At 35.4% G+C, this 17305-nt stretch overlaps 1 protein-coding gene across 1 annotated transcript in view; it reads right to left on the reverse strand.

Annotated features, from left to right (window-relative positions):
• Positions 1-17305, reverse strand: part of AR (androgen receptor) — a 163283-nt gene that overhangs the window by 74109 nt on the left and 71869 nt on the right. The gene's annotated exons all lie outside the window — the stretch shown is intronic.

A 17305-nucleotide genomic window follows, 5' to 3' on the forward strand; every position in this document is an offset into this window, starting at 1 on the left:
AGCTCTTAGTCTCCCATGGTAATTAATTCAAGTTTAAACAAATGGAACATGGTTCGTACTACCCAAAGGTCAATTTTTTCCTCTTCTATGTCCTATGTCTAATCATTAAACAAAACGTAATTAACTTCTTGGGTAAATCTGCCACAGATAGGTGACAACTGCATATTCTCTCATCCACAGGAATGCAGCCACCATTTTTATGAATACTTCTTTCTTACTAAGCAAAGAAAGGAAGGAAAATAAGCCTGTTCACTGTGTTGGGTGATTTCAACTCCTCAAAACAATTCTGTGAGACATTTTTTTCTCATTATTATATCAGATGAAGAAAGTCAGACTCAGAGAAGAAAAGCTCAAAACTATTTGACCTAAGCCCAGGACTCTCTAACTCCAAATCTAACACAATTTCCATTATCCTATTGTCTTCTCAGTACTCACCTTCACTTTCTACCCATGACTCTTTGGTTATACTCAGCACAGTCATCAGAATCCCAAAAGAGAATGAAAGGTTATCCTCCTCTCAATGCTCAGTGAACAGCCCTGGCAGGGCAAGAGCAAAGAAGGCTTTCACTCAGGCTACACTTGACAAGCACTTTATCTCTAAGACACAAATATTAGCTTTTATTCACATCCCAAGTACAACAGAAAGCACTCAGAAAGTTCTGCTCATATGCAAACCCAGCAGCTGATTATGGCGGCCTATCTCTTCTCCCCATAATCCTTCCCTTTCCTACCTTAACTGGAAAGCCAGCAGGAGTCTGTCCACCAGACCAAGACTAGGAGGGCCACAGGTTCCACAGGAAAAGAGCTCACTTTCCATAAACAAATGGGAGAAAAGCTAAGAATGTCATTCCTTTGGCTAAAAATGTCATTTCCTTGGGTAAAAATTGTGCCCCCATCCTCATTCATGAAACAAAGAGAAGACGCAGAGGCTTTTTGCTATTGTTTCTTTGTTTGTTTTAAAGTGTCTTAATCTTCTTCTTACATTTTATGACTTCTGTAACTAATACAGTTAAAATCTAAAGGACATGTATTAAGGCACTTTATGTGCCAAGCTATTTCATATATATCATCTCATTTAATCTTTATAACAACCCTGCCAGGTAGTTCTGTGTCATCCCTATATTGTAGGAGAGGAAGCTGATGCTCAGGAAAATTAAGTAAACTTGTTCAAGATCACTCCTATAGTAAGTGGAAATGCCAGGTTACCATCTGAGGTAAGTCTGACTACAAAGTGTGGATTTGTTACCAATGGCTAACCATATTATGAGACTGAAGGTCTAGATTAGATAAGTTGATTCAACTCAACTCCTAGCACCTGGCCCTATGGACCAGGTACAGGGATAAGTGCTGGGGATATAGTGATGATCAAGATATTATCCTTGCCTCTAAGCAACTTGCTATTTAGTAGAGAAGAAAGACAGGAAGCAAAGAACTGTAAAATAACATAGTAGATGATATAATAAAGTAGAGTGCATATTGCTACAAATGAGAAAGTACCTCAAAGACAGAAATGCATTTTGAAAGGTATAAAGGTATATATGTGTATATATGAATGAAATGATGATGGTAATGACAGTAATTATTATTATATGATTGAAGAGTAAATATTAGATAAACAAAATGAGAACCTGCATAAAGTAAATAAGTGGTCTTTTTGGAAAGATCCTTTAAAAATAGAAATTTTCATCCATACTAAAATTTAAAATACAACACAAATTATTTAAAAGAATCTAATTAATCAAATTTATAATCAATACTTAAAGACTGAAGAAAGTCATCATTTTATTTATTAGATATGAATTTAATAAAATACACCTCACACAAAAATAGCTATAAAGGAGGTGGAAGAGTAGGAGAAATAATGAAAGCAATTTTAGAATTTGAATTTTTCCTAATTACAACCCACTTTGGCTAGAGGCCTGAGATATTTCCTGACCTTACCAGACCAGTCTCTGCCTACCTCCTCCCTCCTCTCTCTGGCAAAATGATTTGGACAGGATTCCCACTGACCCTGGCCTAGTGTGAACAAAGGGCACATTGCAGTGACTCATGGACTGATTGATCTTCTAGCACTGGAAATGAGAATTACAACTGCAGTCCCTCTCCCAGGTTTGTATTCTAGAGAAACTTGTGCACATTTGTACCAGGAAGCATATGCAGAAATGGACATACCAGCTTTGTTTATAGAAGCAGAAATGATAAACATCCACTGAGAGGAGAAAGGATAAATAAATTATATCATACTCATTCAATAAAGTACAATTCAGCAATGACAAGGAACAGAATATATCTAAAAATAGGCGAATCTCACAAGCTAACGTTGCATAAAAGACAATTCATAATAGCATACATACAATATGATTCCATTACATAGAGTTTGAAAAGAAGCAAAAGTAAACAATATGTAATTTGGGAATATATATATGAAAAGACATAAAAATGCCAGGGAGTGATAAACCCCAAATATAGGACAGTGGTTATCCCTGAGGGGAGGCTGTGGGGTAATGATATAAGGAAGGAAGATACAAACTGATTTATGCATTAATTTAAAAATATTTATTAAGCACCTGCTACACATCTGGCACCATTCTAGGTCCTGGGGTTAGTTAAACTAGTGAACAAATAATAGTGTTAATGTTCTCATTCCTTAATCAGGGCTCATGAGTGTTTGTTTTATTATTATGCTGTATAAGTAACTTGCATGTTACATGTATTTTGTATGGCTATAACAGGACACAATAAAAAAAATTAAAAGAAAAACCTCAGGAGTTTCTAACATCTCCCTACATAAAATTCTAACTGCAATCACGGCAGAGGTTTGCTCTGAGAATAAGTAAGTGCAGAATTTGAATGCAACATTGTGTTTTTTACCACCTCCCCTGTGTTATGTGCTCACTTCTTATCCCAGTGCTGGGCATTCAGTTTTATGAAGTCTGAAGCAAAAGCCCTGCCACATAGCATGGAAGTTTTCCAAACAAGAACATGACTTGCTATTCTCCAATGGTTTCACAATTAATTAAATGAAAGTGGTTTACTAGAAGCTATAGGCTTACAAACGCCAGCTCAACCATGAGTAAGTTGGGTTCAGAAACCCTTGGCACCCAGCTGTAATCTCAGTCTCTCTCTCCCCTGATCTCTCTCTGTCTCCCTCTCTTTCTCTGTCTTTCTTTCTCTGTTTCTCTGTCTCTCATACTTGAGGATACTTTAGATCCCTTAAGGGGTCTGGCTAATTTAAGCAAGTCCCTCAGTAATTGTGGAACCAGGATGAAATGTAAAAGTCACAGACCAGTTTTCCCTGTTTGGGAGAGAATGTAAACTCAGCAGGGCTTTTGAGCCAGCCAGACCTGGGTTAATATCTTGCCTCCACCACTGAACCTTGGGCCCAGTAATTAGGCTCTCTGAGATCAGCTTGCCTCATCTGGAGAGTGGGGATATTTTCTACCCTTGAGAGCTTTTGTGAGAACTACATTGAATAACAAATGTTAAGCCCTTCCCTCTATGCTGCCACATGGTAGCTGCATTATAAGTCTAGAATGTCATTACCTTTTGTCTTACCATAAAAAAGGGAAATGTCTTATAGTCTTAAAATAAAAAAGACCATCCTTCTTGGCTATACAGTATTCTTAGGGAAAGGTAAATATAGGTGGAGAGAGAAGGAAAAAAGGCTAGATGTGTAAAAGTATAACATTTTTGTACATACCTCTGTACTTTTCAAACAAGAAGGGATTTAGGAAACCACCAAACATCTTTACAGAGCATCATATTTTTCCTGATGTTGAGTAATTAAAAAATATTTTTATTAATCACATTGTGGAACATAATGAAGACTTTAAATGAATTTTTAAGATAAAAATCAAAGAGTTCAAAGTTATTTTCTCCTCATAGATCACTTGTGCCTACTTCTTTGGGGGTATAAAGGATATTTCAGTAGAAAAATTGGCAAAGTAATGATATAAGACTTGTAGCTACGTTTCCCCTGACAGCCTGAGATTCTAAATTTGATAACTGTCTGTCCAAGAAAACAATCATGTTTTCTTTTAAAAGTATTACCCGAGCTTATGTCATATCTCTCCAATTCTCTTTAATGATGCCCTTTGTTGAAGTGGGAAGGTATACAGGTACAACATCTGGTTTTCATGGTCATATCTGCCACTTTCTAACAGAATGACCTTGAACAAGTCATTTTGCTTAAATTTCTTCACATGCAAAGTGCATAAAGAAATATAGAACTCATAAAACTGCTATGAAGATTCAGTGAGATGCTGGAGGTAAAGCAGCTCACACCATTGCTGAGAAGTAAGTTGGGATTTTGAGAGAGATGACTTTGAATCCATGGAAAGTATTACCATCTTAACAATACTAAATCTTCTCACATCAGGACTCAACTCCACACACCAGCTAGTCAGCACCAGCACCAGACTCTTGGGGTCACAGAGGCAGCTGCACGAGGGCCCAGCCCTCCACATCCACAGACCAGCACCAGCCCTGGGACCCAACAGGATCTGAAGCCAGCTATACCAGGGCCAAGCCCTGCCCATCAGGGGGCTGGCATCAGCCCCAGGAACCCTTGAGCCACACAGCCAGCTGAGTCAAGACACAGCCCCACCCACCATCAAGCCACTGCACAAGGGAGGGCCTGGCAGCCAGCCAGGCTGGGAACCAACACCACCTACCAGCATTCCTACAGTAGTCAGCCCTGCCACAAAAGAAGGGCACATGCATGCACAAGGGGGCACCTTCAGAGCATATATCTCTGGTGAACAGAGGGCAGTGTGCTGCTGGGCCTCAGAGAACATCCTCTATATAACGTCACTTCTCCAAGACTGTGAAATGTAACTGATCTGCCTAATAAGTAGAAATAAAAACAGAAAATAGGCAAAATGAGGAGACAGAGGACTATATTCCAAACAAAGGAACAGGACAATACCTCAGAAAATGAAGTAAATGAAATGGAGATATGCAATATATCCAATAAAGAGTTCAAGTTAATGATCATAAGGGTGCTCAATGAACTTGGGAGAAGAGTGGATGAACAGAATTTTAACAAGGAGATAGAAAGTATAAGAACCAAACAGAGCTGAAGAATACAATAATTGAAATAAATAATACACTAGAAGGAATCAACCGTAGATAAGGTGATACAGAGGAATGGATCAGCAAACTGGAATACAGAGTAGTGGAAATCACCCAGGCTGAAGAGAAAAAAAATAATTTAAATGAGAACAATTTAAGAGACATATGGAACAACATCAAGTGTACTACCATTCACATTATAGGGATCCCAGAAGGAGAAGACAGAGGGAAAGGGGCAGATAACTTATTTGAAGAAATAATACCTGAGAACTTCCCTAACCAGGGAAAAGAAACATACATCAAGGTCCAGAAAGCACAAAGAGTCCCAAACAAGATGAACTCAAAAAGGTCTACACCAAGACAGACAAATAAAATGGCAATAGTTAAAGAGAATCTTAAAAGCAGCAAGAGAAATAAGCAATTAGAAAGACTAACAAGACTATCAGCTCACTTTTCAGCAGGAAATTTGCAGGGCAGAAGGGAATGGCAAGATATATTAAAAGTGATGAAAGGAAAAAACATACAACAAAGAATATTCTCCCCAACAAGGTTATCATTCAGATTTAAAGGAGAGATAAAAAGTTTCACTAACAAAAAGAAGTGAAAAGAGTTTACTACCACTAAATCCACACTGCAAGAAAAGACCATTACTAGAAATATGAAAAGTATGTGATAAAAGATTTCATTGGTAAAGGCAAAGATACAGTGAAGGTAATAGATTAACCATATATAAAACTGGTATCAAGGTTAAAAGACAAAAGTATTAAAATCATCTATATCTATCCACTATAGGTAAAGAATACACAAAACAAAAAGATGTAAAATATGATATCAAAAACATCAAATGTTTGGGGGGGGGTGATAAAAATGTAGGGTTGTTAGAATGCATTCAAACTTAAGAGATGATCAACATCAAATCGTTATCATTATATATATATATATATATATATATATATATATATATATATATATAAAACATAAGATACACATGCAAAAAAGAGAAATTCAAACATAACACTAAAGAAAGTCATCAAATCAAAAAGGATGAAAGGGGTTTCCCTGGTGGCGCAGTGGTTGAGAGTCTGCCTGCTGATGCAGGGGACACGGGTTCGTGCCCTGGTCTGGGAAGATCCCACATGCCGCGGAGCAGATGGGCCCGTGAGCCATGGCCACTGAGTCTGCGCGTCTGGAGCCTGTGCTCCACAATGGGAGAGGCCACAGCAGTGAGAGGCCCACACACCGCAAAAAAAAAAAAAAAAAAAAAAAGGAAGAGAGAGGAAGAAGAAGAGAAAAAGTGCAAAACCCACCAAAAAACAATTAACTAAAGGGCAATGAGTAAATAATTACTTTAAATGTAAATGGATTACATGCTCCAGTCAAACGATATAGAGAGAATGAATGCATTAAAAAAAATAAGACCCATATATATGCTGCCTACAGTAGACTCACTTCAGATTGAAAGACACACACAGACTGGAAGTGAAGGGACAGAAAAAGGTATTCCATGCAACTGAAATGAAAAGAAAGCTAAAGTACCAATACTTTTATCAAACAAAATAGATATTAAAAAAATATAATGAGAGATGACTAAGAACATTAAATAATGATAAAGGGATTAATTGAACAATAAAATATAACAATAGTAAATATATATGCACCCAATATAAGAGCACCTAAATACATAAAGCAAATATTAACAAACATAAAGGGAAACACTGACAGTCACACAATAATAGTAGAGGGCTTTGACACCCCATGTATATCAATGAAAATATCATCCAGACAGAAAATCAGTAAGGAAACACAGGCCTGAAAATACTCATTAGATAAGATAGACTTAATAGATCTATATAGAACATTTCATCCAAAAGCAGTAGAATACACTTTCTTTTTTAGGGCACATGAAACATTCTCCAGGATAGATCACATGCTAGGCCAGAAAACAAGCTCAATAAATTATGAAGACTGAAATCATATCAAGAATCTTTTCTGACCACAACAGAATGAGACTAGAAATCAACAAGAAAAAAAAAAAAAAAACACTGGAAAAAACACAAACACATGCAGGTTAAAAATATGCTACTAAACAAACAAAGGGTCACTGAAGAAATCAAAGAGGAAATAAAAAATACCTGAAGAAAGATGAAAACACAATGATCCAAGATCAACAGGATACAGCAAAAGTATTTTGTAGAGGAATTTTTATAGTGATAGAGATAGAAACCTACCTCACAAAAACAAGAAAAATATCAAATAAACAACCAAAACTTATACCTAAAAGTCCTAGAAAAGGAAGAACAAACAAAACCCAAAATTAATAGAAGGAAATAAATAATAAAGAACAGAACAGAAATAAATAAAATAGAGATAAAAAGACAATAGAAAATATCAATGAAATAAAGAAATGGCTCTTTGAAAAGATAAATAAATTTGATAAACCTTTAGGCAGACTCATCAATAAAGAAGTAGAGAGGACTCACATAAATAAAATCAGAAGTGAAAGGAAAGATACAACTGACACAACAGAAATACAAAGTATAATAAAAGATTACTATGTATACTTATACAAAAATAAAATGGACAACCTAGAAAAAATGGATAGGTTCCTAGAAACATATAATCTCCCAAGACTGAATAATGAAGAAATAGAAAATATGAAGAGACCAATTAACAATAATAAAGTTGAATCAGTAATACAAAAATCCTAACAAAGAAAACTCCAGGACCAGATGGCTTCACAGGTTAATTCTTCAAAACAGTTGAAGAAGATTTAACATCTATCCTTCTGAAACTATTCAAAAAACAAAATGAGGAGCAAGGAATGCTTCCAAACTCATCATATGAGGCCAGCATCACCTGGATACCAAAACCATACAAAGATATCACAAAAGAAGAAAATTACCTGCCAATATCACTGATGAACATAAATGGAAGAATACTCGATAATATATTAGCAAACAAAATTCAACAATACATCAAAAGGATCATACACAATAATTAAGTGAGGGAGTTCCCTCCCTGGTGGTCCAGTGGTTGGGACTCCATGCTCTCACTGACGAGGGCTCAGGTTTGATCCCTGGTCAGGGAACCAAAATCCCACAAGCTGTGTGGCATGGCCAAAAAAAAAAAAAAAAAAAAAATCAAGTGAGATTTATCCCAGGATACAGGATGGTTTGGTATCTGCAAATCAATCATTGTGATACACCACTTCAGAAACTGAAGGAAAAAAAAATCATATGCTACTCTCAATAGATGTAGAGTGAGCATTTGACCAAATTCAACAACAATTTATGATTAAAAAAGTGGATCTAGAGGGAACATACCTCAACATAATAAAGGCCATATATGACAAACCTACAGCCAACATAATACTCAATGGTGAAAAGCTAAAATCTTTTCCTCTAAGATTAGGGACAAAACAAGGATGCCCACTCTTTCCTCTTTTATTCAACATAGTACTGGAATCCTAGCCACTGCAATCAGGTAAGAAAAATGGGTAAAAAATACTCCAAGTTGGAAAAGCAAGAAATAAAGCAGTCAGTGTTTGCAGATAACATGACACTATATATAAAAAGTCCTAAAGGTGCTACACACACACACAGAACACTTAGAACTAACACTAAATTCGGTAAAGTGGCAGGATAAAAAATTAAGATACAGAAATCTGTTGTATTTCCATAAGCTAATAACAAACTATCTGAAAGAGAAATAATAAAAAACAATCCAATCTACAATTACATTAAAAAGAATAAAATATCTAGGAATAATTTTAACCAAGGCTGAAAGGCCTGTATACTGAAAACTAAAAGATACTGATGAAATAATTTGAAGTCAACACAAACAAATGGAAAGATATACCGTGCTCAGGAATTGGAAGAATTAATATTGTTAAAATGACCATACTCCCAAGGCAATATACCATTTCAAAACAATCCCTATTAAAATACCAATGGCATTTTACACAGAACTAGAAAATATAATTCTAAAATTTCTATGGAAACACAAAAGACCCTAAATAGCCAAAACAGTCTTGGGAAAGAAGAACAAAGCTCTAAATATCATGTGCTGTAATTTCAAACTATACTCCAAAGCTACAGTAATCAAAACAGTATGGTATTGAATCAGTGATACAGAATAGAGAGTCCACAAATAAACCCACACTTCTATGGTCAATTAATGGAGGCAAAGGAGGCAAGAATATACAATGGGGAAAAGATAGCCTCTTCAATAAACAGTGTTGGGGAAACTGGATAACTATAGGCAAAAAAATCAAATTGGACTACATTCTCACACCATACACAAAAGTAAACTCAAAATGGATTAAAGACTTAAATGTAAGATGTGAAATAACAAAATCCTACATGAAAACAGGCAGTATGCTCTTTGACATCAGTCTTAGCATTATATTTTTTTTTATATCTCTTCAAGTATGAGAAACAAAAGCAAAAATAAACAAATTGGAACAAATGGTATCAAACTAAAGAGATTTTGCACATCGACTGAAACTATCAAAAAAAGAAAAGATAGTTTATTGAGTGAAAGGAAATATTTGCAAATGATATGTCTGACAAGGCGTTAATATCCAAAATATACAAAGAACTCACACAACTCAACATAAAAAAAAACACAACCCAATTAAAAATGGGCAGAAGACCTCAGTAGACAATTTTCCAGAGAAGACAAACAGATTGCCAACTGTCACAGGAAAAGATGCTCAGCATCACTAATCGTCAGGGAAATGCAAATCAAAATCACAATGAGACACTACCTCACAACTGTCAGAATGGCTACCATCAAAAAGACAACAAAAAACAACTGTTGGCAAGGATGTGGAGGAAAGAGACTCCTCGTGCACTGTTGGTGGGAGTGTATTTTGGTGCAGCTGCTAGGCAAAACAATGTGGAGGTTCATCAAAAAATTAAAAATAGAACTGCCATCCAATTCAGCAATTCACTTCTGGATATTTACCCAAAGAAAACAAAAATACCAATTCAAAAAGATATATGTACCCTATGTTCATTGCAGCATTATTTACTATAGTCAAGATATGGAAGTAATCTAAGTACCCATCCATAGATGAATGGATAAAGAATATATGGTATACAACCACACACACCACAGTGGAATATTACTCAGCCATTAAAAATGAAATCTTGCTATTGCTGACAGCATGAATGGATCTAGAGGGTATTATGCTATGTGAAATAAGTCAGATAAAGAAAGACAAATTCTGCTTGTTTTCACTTATATGTGGAATATAAAACATAAGAAAGGGACTTCCTTGGTGGTCCAGTGGGTATGACTCCATGCTGCCAAGGCAGAGGGCCTGGATTTGATCCCTGGTCAGTGAAGTAGATCCCACATGCATGCTGCAACTTAGAGTTCACATGCCACAGCTAAGAGTCCACATGCCACAAGTAAGAAGTTTGCATGCTGCAACTAAGAAGCCAGCATGCCACAACTAAAAATCCCATGTGCCGCAACTAAGACTCAGTGCAGTCAAAATAAATAAATAAAAAATATTCAAAAATAAATAAACAAAACTTAGAAAAAGAGTGTAGTCCTTGGTTATAAAAATAAATAAATAAAAGACAAGAAAAGCAAACAATAAAAACAAAACAAAAAATGACTTATAAAGAGAAGAAACATGTGGTTCCCAGATGAACAGGTGTTGTGGGATGAGGGGAAAGGTGAAGGGGTTGAGAGGATCCAAACCTCCAGTAATATCATAAATAAGTCACAACAATGTAATATGCAGTACAAATAATTTAACAGTTTTGTATGGGACAGATGGTTACTAGACATCATGATGATCATTTCACAATATATACAAATGTCAAATCATTATGTAATATACTTGAAACTATATTAACTATATTTTAATAAAAAATAAATAAAACATTAAATCTTCAGATCAATGAACATAGAATATTATTAAATTGATTTACACCTTAAATTTGTTTCCATAGTGTTTTATAGTTTTTTGTAATTGAAGTATAGTTGATTTACAATATCATATTACTTTCAGCTGCACAGCATAGTGATTCAGCATTTTTGAAAATTATTCTCTGTTATAGGTTATTACAAGGTAATGGCTATAATTTGGTATGCTTTACAAATCCTTGTTGCTTATCTACTAAACACAGTAGTTTGTATTAGTTAATCACATGCTACTCATTTCTCTCTCCCCTCTTTGGTAACCACACTTTTGTTTTCTACACCTGTGAGTCTGTTTCTGTTTTGTGTATACATTCATTTATATTATGTTTTAGATTCCATGTATAAGTGATATCATACAGTATTTGTCTTCTTTTGTCTGACTTATTTCACTAAGCATGATGTATTCTAGGTCCATTCATGTTGCTGCAAATGGCAGAATTTCATTCTTTTTTATTGCTGAATAATATTCCTCTGTGTGTGTGTGTGTGTGTGTGTGTGTGTGTGTGTGTGTGTGTGTATCACATCTTCTTAATCCAACCATCTATTGATGGGCACTTGGGTTGCTTCCATGTTTTGGCTATTGTAAACAGTGATGCTATGAACAGTGGGATGCATGCCCCTTTTCAAATAACTTTTTTCATTTTTTCTGGATATATACCAAGGAGTGGAATTTCTGGATCATGTGGTAATTTTATTTTTAGTTTTTTGAGGAAATTCCACACTGTTTTCAATAGGGGCAGCACCAATTTACATTCCCACCAACAGTGTACAGGATTCCTTTTTCTCCCCATCCTCTCCAACATTTGTTATTTGTAGACTTTTAGATGAATGGTCATTCTGACAGGTCTGAGGTGCTATCTCATTGTTGTTTTGATATGCATTCCTTTAATAATTAACGATTTTGAGCATCTTTTCATGTGTCTGTTAGCCACTTGTATTTCTTTGGAAGAATGTCTATTCAGGTCTTTTTCACATTTTTTATTGGGCTGTTTGTTTGATATTGAGTTGTATGAGCTGTTTATTTGCTTTGGATATTAACCCCTTGCTGGTCACATCATTTGTAAATATTTTCTCCCAGTCCGTAGGTTGTCTTTTTGTTTTGTTGACAGTTTCCCTTGCTGGGCAAAAGCTTTTAAGTTTAATTAGGTCCCATTTGTTTATTTTTGCTTTTGTTTCTTTTGCCTGAGGAGACCAATCCAAAAAAACATTGCTGTGATTTATGTCAAAGAGTGTTCTGCTTATGTTCACTTCTAGGACTTTTATGATTTTCATTTTTATATTTAGGTCTTTTGATTTTTTTTTGCATATAATGTGAAAGAATGTTCAAATTTCATTATTTTACATGTGGCTGTTGGGTTTTCCCAGCACCACTTGTTGAAGAGATAATCTTTCCTCCATTCTATATTCTTGCCTTCTTTGTCATAGATTAATTGACCATAGATGTTTGGGTCTATTTCTGGGTTCTCTATTCTGTTCCATTTATCTACATGTCTGTTTTTGTGCTGGTACCATGCTGTTCTGATTACTGTAGCTTTGTAATATAGTCTGAGAGGGTAATACCTCCAGCCTTGCTCTTTTTTCTCAAGGTTGCTTTGGCAATTTGGGGACTTTGTGGTTCCATATGAATTTTATAATGATTTATTTCAGTTCTGTGGAAAATTTCATGGGTACTTTGGTAGGATTGCATTAAATCTGTAGATTGCTCAGGATAGTATGGACATTTTAACAATATTAATTCTTCCAATCGAAGAGCACAGGATATTTTTTTCATTTCTTTGTATAATCTTCAATTTCCTTCATCAATGTTTTATAGTTTTCACAGTATAGTTCCTTCACCTCCTTGGTTATGTTTATTCCTAGGTATATTTTTCTTTTGATGCAATTTTAAATGAGATTTAAAAATTTTCTGTTATTTCATTATTAGCATATAGAAATCCAACAGATTTCTGTATATTAATCTTGTATACAGGAAACTTACTGAATTAATTTCTTGGTTCCAACAGTTTTGAGCTGGAGACTTTACAGTTCTATATATAAAGTATCATGTCATCTGCAAATGGTGACAATTTTACCCTTCTAATTTGGATAACTTTTATTTCTTTTTTTTGTTGTTGTTCTGATTGCTGTGGCTAGGACTTCCAATATGATGTTAAATAGAAGGGACAAGACTGGGCATCCTTGTCTTGTTCCTGAATAAGCAGGAAGGCTTTCAGCTTTTCACCACTGAATATAATGTTGGTTGTGGGATTGTTGTAAATGGCATTTATTATGTTGAGATATTTTCCCGCTATACACACTTTGATTAGAGTTTTCATCATGAATGGATGTTGAATTTTTTCAAATGTTTTTCCTGCATCTATTGAGATGATCATGTGATTTTTATTCCTTCTTTTGTTTTGCTAATATTAATGATTGATTCGTGAATGCTGAACTATCCTTGCATTCCTGGAATAAATCCAACTTGATCATGGCGTATGATCCTTTTTATATATTGTTGGATTCAGTTTGCTGATATTTTGTTGAGTATTTTTGCATCTATATTCATCAAAGAATTGACCAATAATATTATTTTTTGTAGTCTCTGTGTCTGGTTTTGGTATCAGTGTAAAGGTGTCCTCCTAGAGTGAATTTGGGGGTCTTTCATCCTCTTCAATTTTTGGGGGTAGTGTGAGAAGAACTGGCATTAATTCTTCCTTATATGTTTGTAAGAATTCACCTATGAAGACCTCCAGTCCTGATTTTGTATGCTGGGAGTTTTTTTGCTTTTATTAACAAATTTAATTTCACTTCTAGTCATTGGTCTGTTCAAGCTGTTGTTTCTTCTTGATTCATTATTGGCAGGTTGTATCTTTCTAGCAATTTGTCATCTTGAATAAAGATGTTTTTCTTTCTTCCTTTACAATCTGGATGATTTTTACTTTGTTTCTTGTCTAATTTCCCTGGCTAGAACCTCCAATACAATGGTGAATAGAAACGGTGACAGCAGACATCCTTGTCTCGTTTTTGATCTTACAGGGAAAGCTTTCATTCTTTCACTCTTAAGTATGATGTTAGCTGTGGGTTTTTCATAGATATCCATTATCAGTTTGAGTAAGTTCTCCCCTTTTCCTGGTTTTTTGACTGTTTTAATCATGAAAGAATGTTAGAGATTTTGCCAATGCTTTTCTGCATATATTGAGATGATCATGATGCCTTTATTCTCTTAAATATGGTGCATTATATTTATTAGCCGATTTTCCAACCTTACCTTCCTGAGATAAATCCCAATTTTACATTCTTGATATAAATCCTACTTGGTCATTATAATCCTTTTTATTTGTTGCTGGTTTGCTATTATTTTATTAAGGATTTTTTAAAAATCTATATTCAGAACTGATATTGGTCTCTAGTTTTTGTTTTTTGTTTGTTTGTGTGTGTGTGTGTGTGTGTGTGTGTGTGTGTGTGTGTGTGATATCTTTGGTTTCAGAGAACCACAGAATTTGGGGGGAAGTGCTTTCACTTCTATTTTTTGGAAGTTTGTGAAAGACTGGTATTAATTCTTCTTAAAACATTTGATAGAATTCACCAGTGAAAACATATGGATATGAGTTTCTCTTTATGGGAAGTTTCTTTATTAGTAATTCACTCTATTTACTTGTTATAGAACTATTAAGATTTTCTATTTCCTCCTGAGTCAGTTTGGATAGTTTGTGTCTTCCTGGGTATTTTCCATTTCATCTAGGTCATGTAATTTTTTGGCATACAGTTGTTCATAGCATTCCCCTTAAATCCTTTTTATTTTTTAAGGTAGGTAGTGATGTCCCCACTTTCATTGCCAATTTTGTAATGTGAGTTCTCTTTTTTTCTCATAGTTAACCTAACAGTTTGTCAATTCTGTTGATGTTTCAAAGAACCAACTTTTTATTTCATTGATTCTATTGATTTTTTTCTATCCTATATTTCATTTATTTCTACTTTAATCTTTATTAATCTTCCTTCCTACTTTCTTTGTTTATATTTTGATCTTCTTTTTCTAGTTTCCTAAAGTGGAAGGTCAAGCTATTAAGATTTTTATTCCTTGTTAATGTAGGTGTCTTAGTCTGTTCTAGCTACTATAACAAAATACCTCAGATTGGGTGGTTTATAAATAAAAGAAATTTATTCCTCACAGTTCGGGAGGTGGGAAATGTGAGATCAGGAGGCCAGCATTGTCAGATGTATGCCCTCTTCCAGTTTGCAGACTTCTTGTTGTATTCTTACATGGCAGAAGGGCAAGCAAGCTCTCTGGGGCCTCTTTTATAAGAGCACTAATTCCACTCATGAGGGTGCCACGCTCATGTTCTCAGTACCTCCCAAAGTCCCCAACTCCTAATACCATCATATTGGGCATTAGGATTTCAACATTTGAATTTACGTGGGGATACAAATATTCAGGCCATAGAAATAGGCATTTATCGCTATAAATTTCCCTTTAAGTACTGCTTTAGAGTATCTGTATCCCCTAGGCTTTGTTATGTTACAATTTTGTTTTTATTCATCTCAAGTATTTTCTTTTTTTTTTTTTTTATTTGCAGTACGCGGGCCTCTCGCTGCTGTGACCTCTCCTGTTGTGGAGCACAGGATCCAGACGTGCAGGTCCAGCAGCCATGGCTCATGGGCCCAGCCGCTCCGTGGCATGTGGGATCTTCCCAGACAGGGGCATGAACCCGCGTCCCCTGCATCGGCAGGAGGACTCTCAACCACTGCGTCACCAGAGAAGCCCTCAAGTATTTTCTTATTTCTCATGTGATTTTTTTTGTTTGACCCACTGTTTATTAAGGAGTGTGTTTAATTCTACACATTTGCGAATTTTACAAATTTCCTTCTGTTATTGATTTCTAGTTACTTCCATTGTGATCAGAGAACATACAGCAGTTTTACTTAAATAAATTTTCCTCAGATTTGTTGCAAGCCTTTATTTCCTTTCTAGAGATCTGGAAAAGTTCATTTTCACAATTTTTGCTAGTGTGTTTGTTGATTTTAAAAAAGGGTAGATTTATGTCAGTATTCACTTTACCATTCTAGAAGCCTTGTTTTCCAAGTCAGGTTATATTTTGTATGATACAAGAATCAGCCCTCCCCCAATACACACACACTAATCAACATCATACATCATGAAGGGGAGAAGACGAGGTTGCTCATACTCTTCATTCATCCATTCAAAAATTCATACTATTCATACATTATGAAGAGACAGCTCTGCTACATGGTGGTTATGTAAAGATGAGGAAGGCATAGCCCCTATCCTCTAAGAGCTTTCATGGGCTCATTTTGGGCTATGACAAGTGCCTGAATGGTTAATGCAAGGTATAGAAAGAGAAATATTGTAAAAGGGGCCAAGATGCTGATTACTCTAGAAACAGAAAATTGTGTGTGTTGTCTGAGGGGTTTAGGGAGTAAAGCCCACCATGTACTAAATCCTATTACTAACCAAACTAGGTGTTTTACATACTTGTCAAACATTTAGAATAGATCAGATGCCCATGTCTCTAATACATACTCAAGTCTAAAACCTGACATTAAGAGATTGCTTTGCACAATACACAATGATGAATAGAAATATACATGTCACTATGCATGAGGCAGTTATAGGCCTACTGCTGACTTCCATTTTCCTGCAGTTTTTATCACTGACAAACATGCTAAAAGAGCAAGACTTTTATCGGTGTGCCCCACCAAAATGACAGCTGTCCGTTTCCCCTGAAATCACTCTCAGAAATGGGTCTGAACAGTGAATCCTTACTACAGTCATGTCCTTGTATCTCTCAAGCTACACCTGCTATATTCTGTGAGCCAAAATCTTTCCAATGGCTTCTGAGCCATCAGAGCCAATTGGTCACATAAGAACTAGCCAGATTCCTTTCTGCAGTGTCATCAAATCTGAGGACTGAGAGCCGTTTCCACATTCTTTGTTTCCGGAATCCATTGCCAAGAAAGCAGGAAATGAGAAAACAACTTGATTTTAATTTACTTCTTAAACATTATTGGACCAATATTTTCCTTACATCCTCCTTTGGAAATCTGATACTAAAAAGACTATTTACTGAGAACATACTATCTGTTAAGCACTGTTGACAGTGCATAATCCTTACAACTACTACTGCAGGGTACGTAGAATATCTCTATTTTACAATGCAGAGCCAGAGGCATTGAACAATTTCTTCAAGATCACACAGCTAGTAAAGTAGGAGAGTCATGACTTGAATGCATATCTGGTTAACTCCAAAACCTATGCTTTGTCCACCACGCTATCTATATGATGACCAACATTCAA

Source organism: Delphinus delphis, chromosome X (assembly GCF_949987515.2).
Source record: "Delphinus delphis chromosome X, mDelDel1.2, whole genome shotgun sequence".
In the NCBI taxonomy this organism is placed as follows: domain Eukaryota; kingdom Metazoa; phylum Chordata; class Mammalia; order Artiodactyla; family Delphinidae; genus Delphinus; species Delphinus delphis.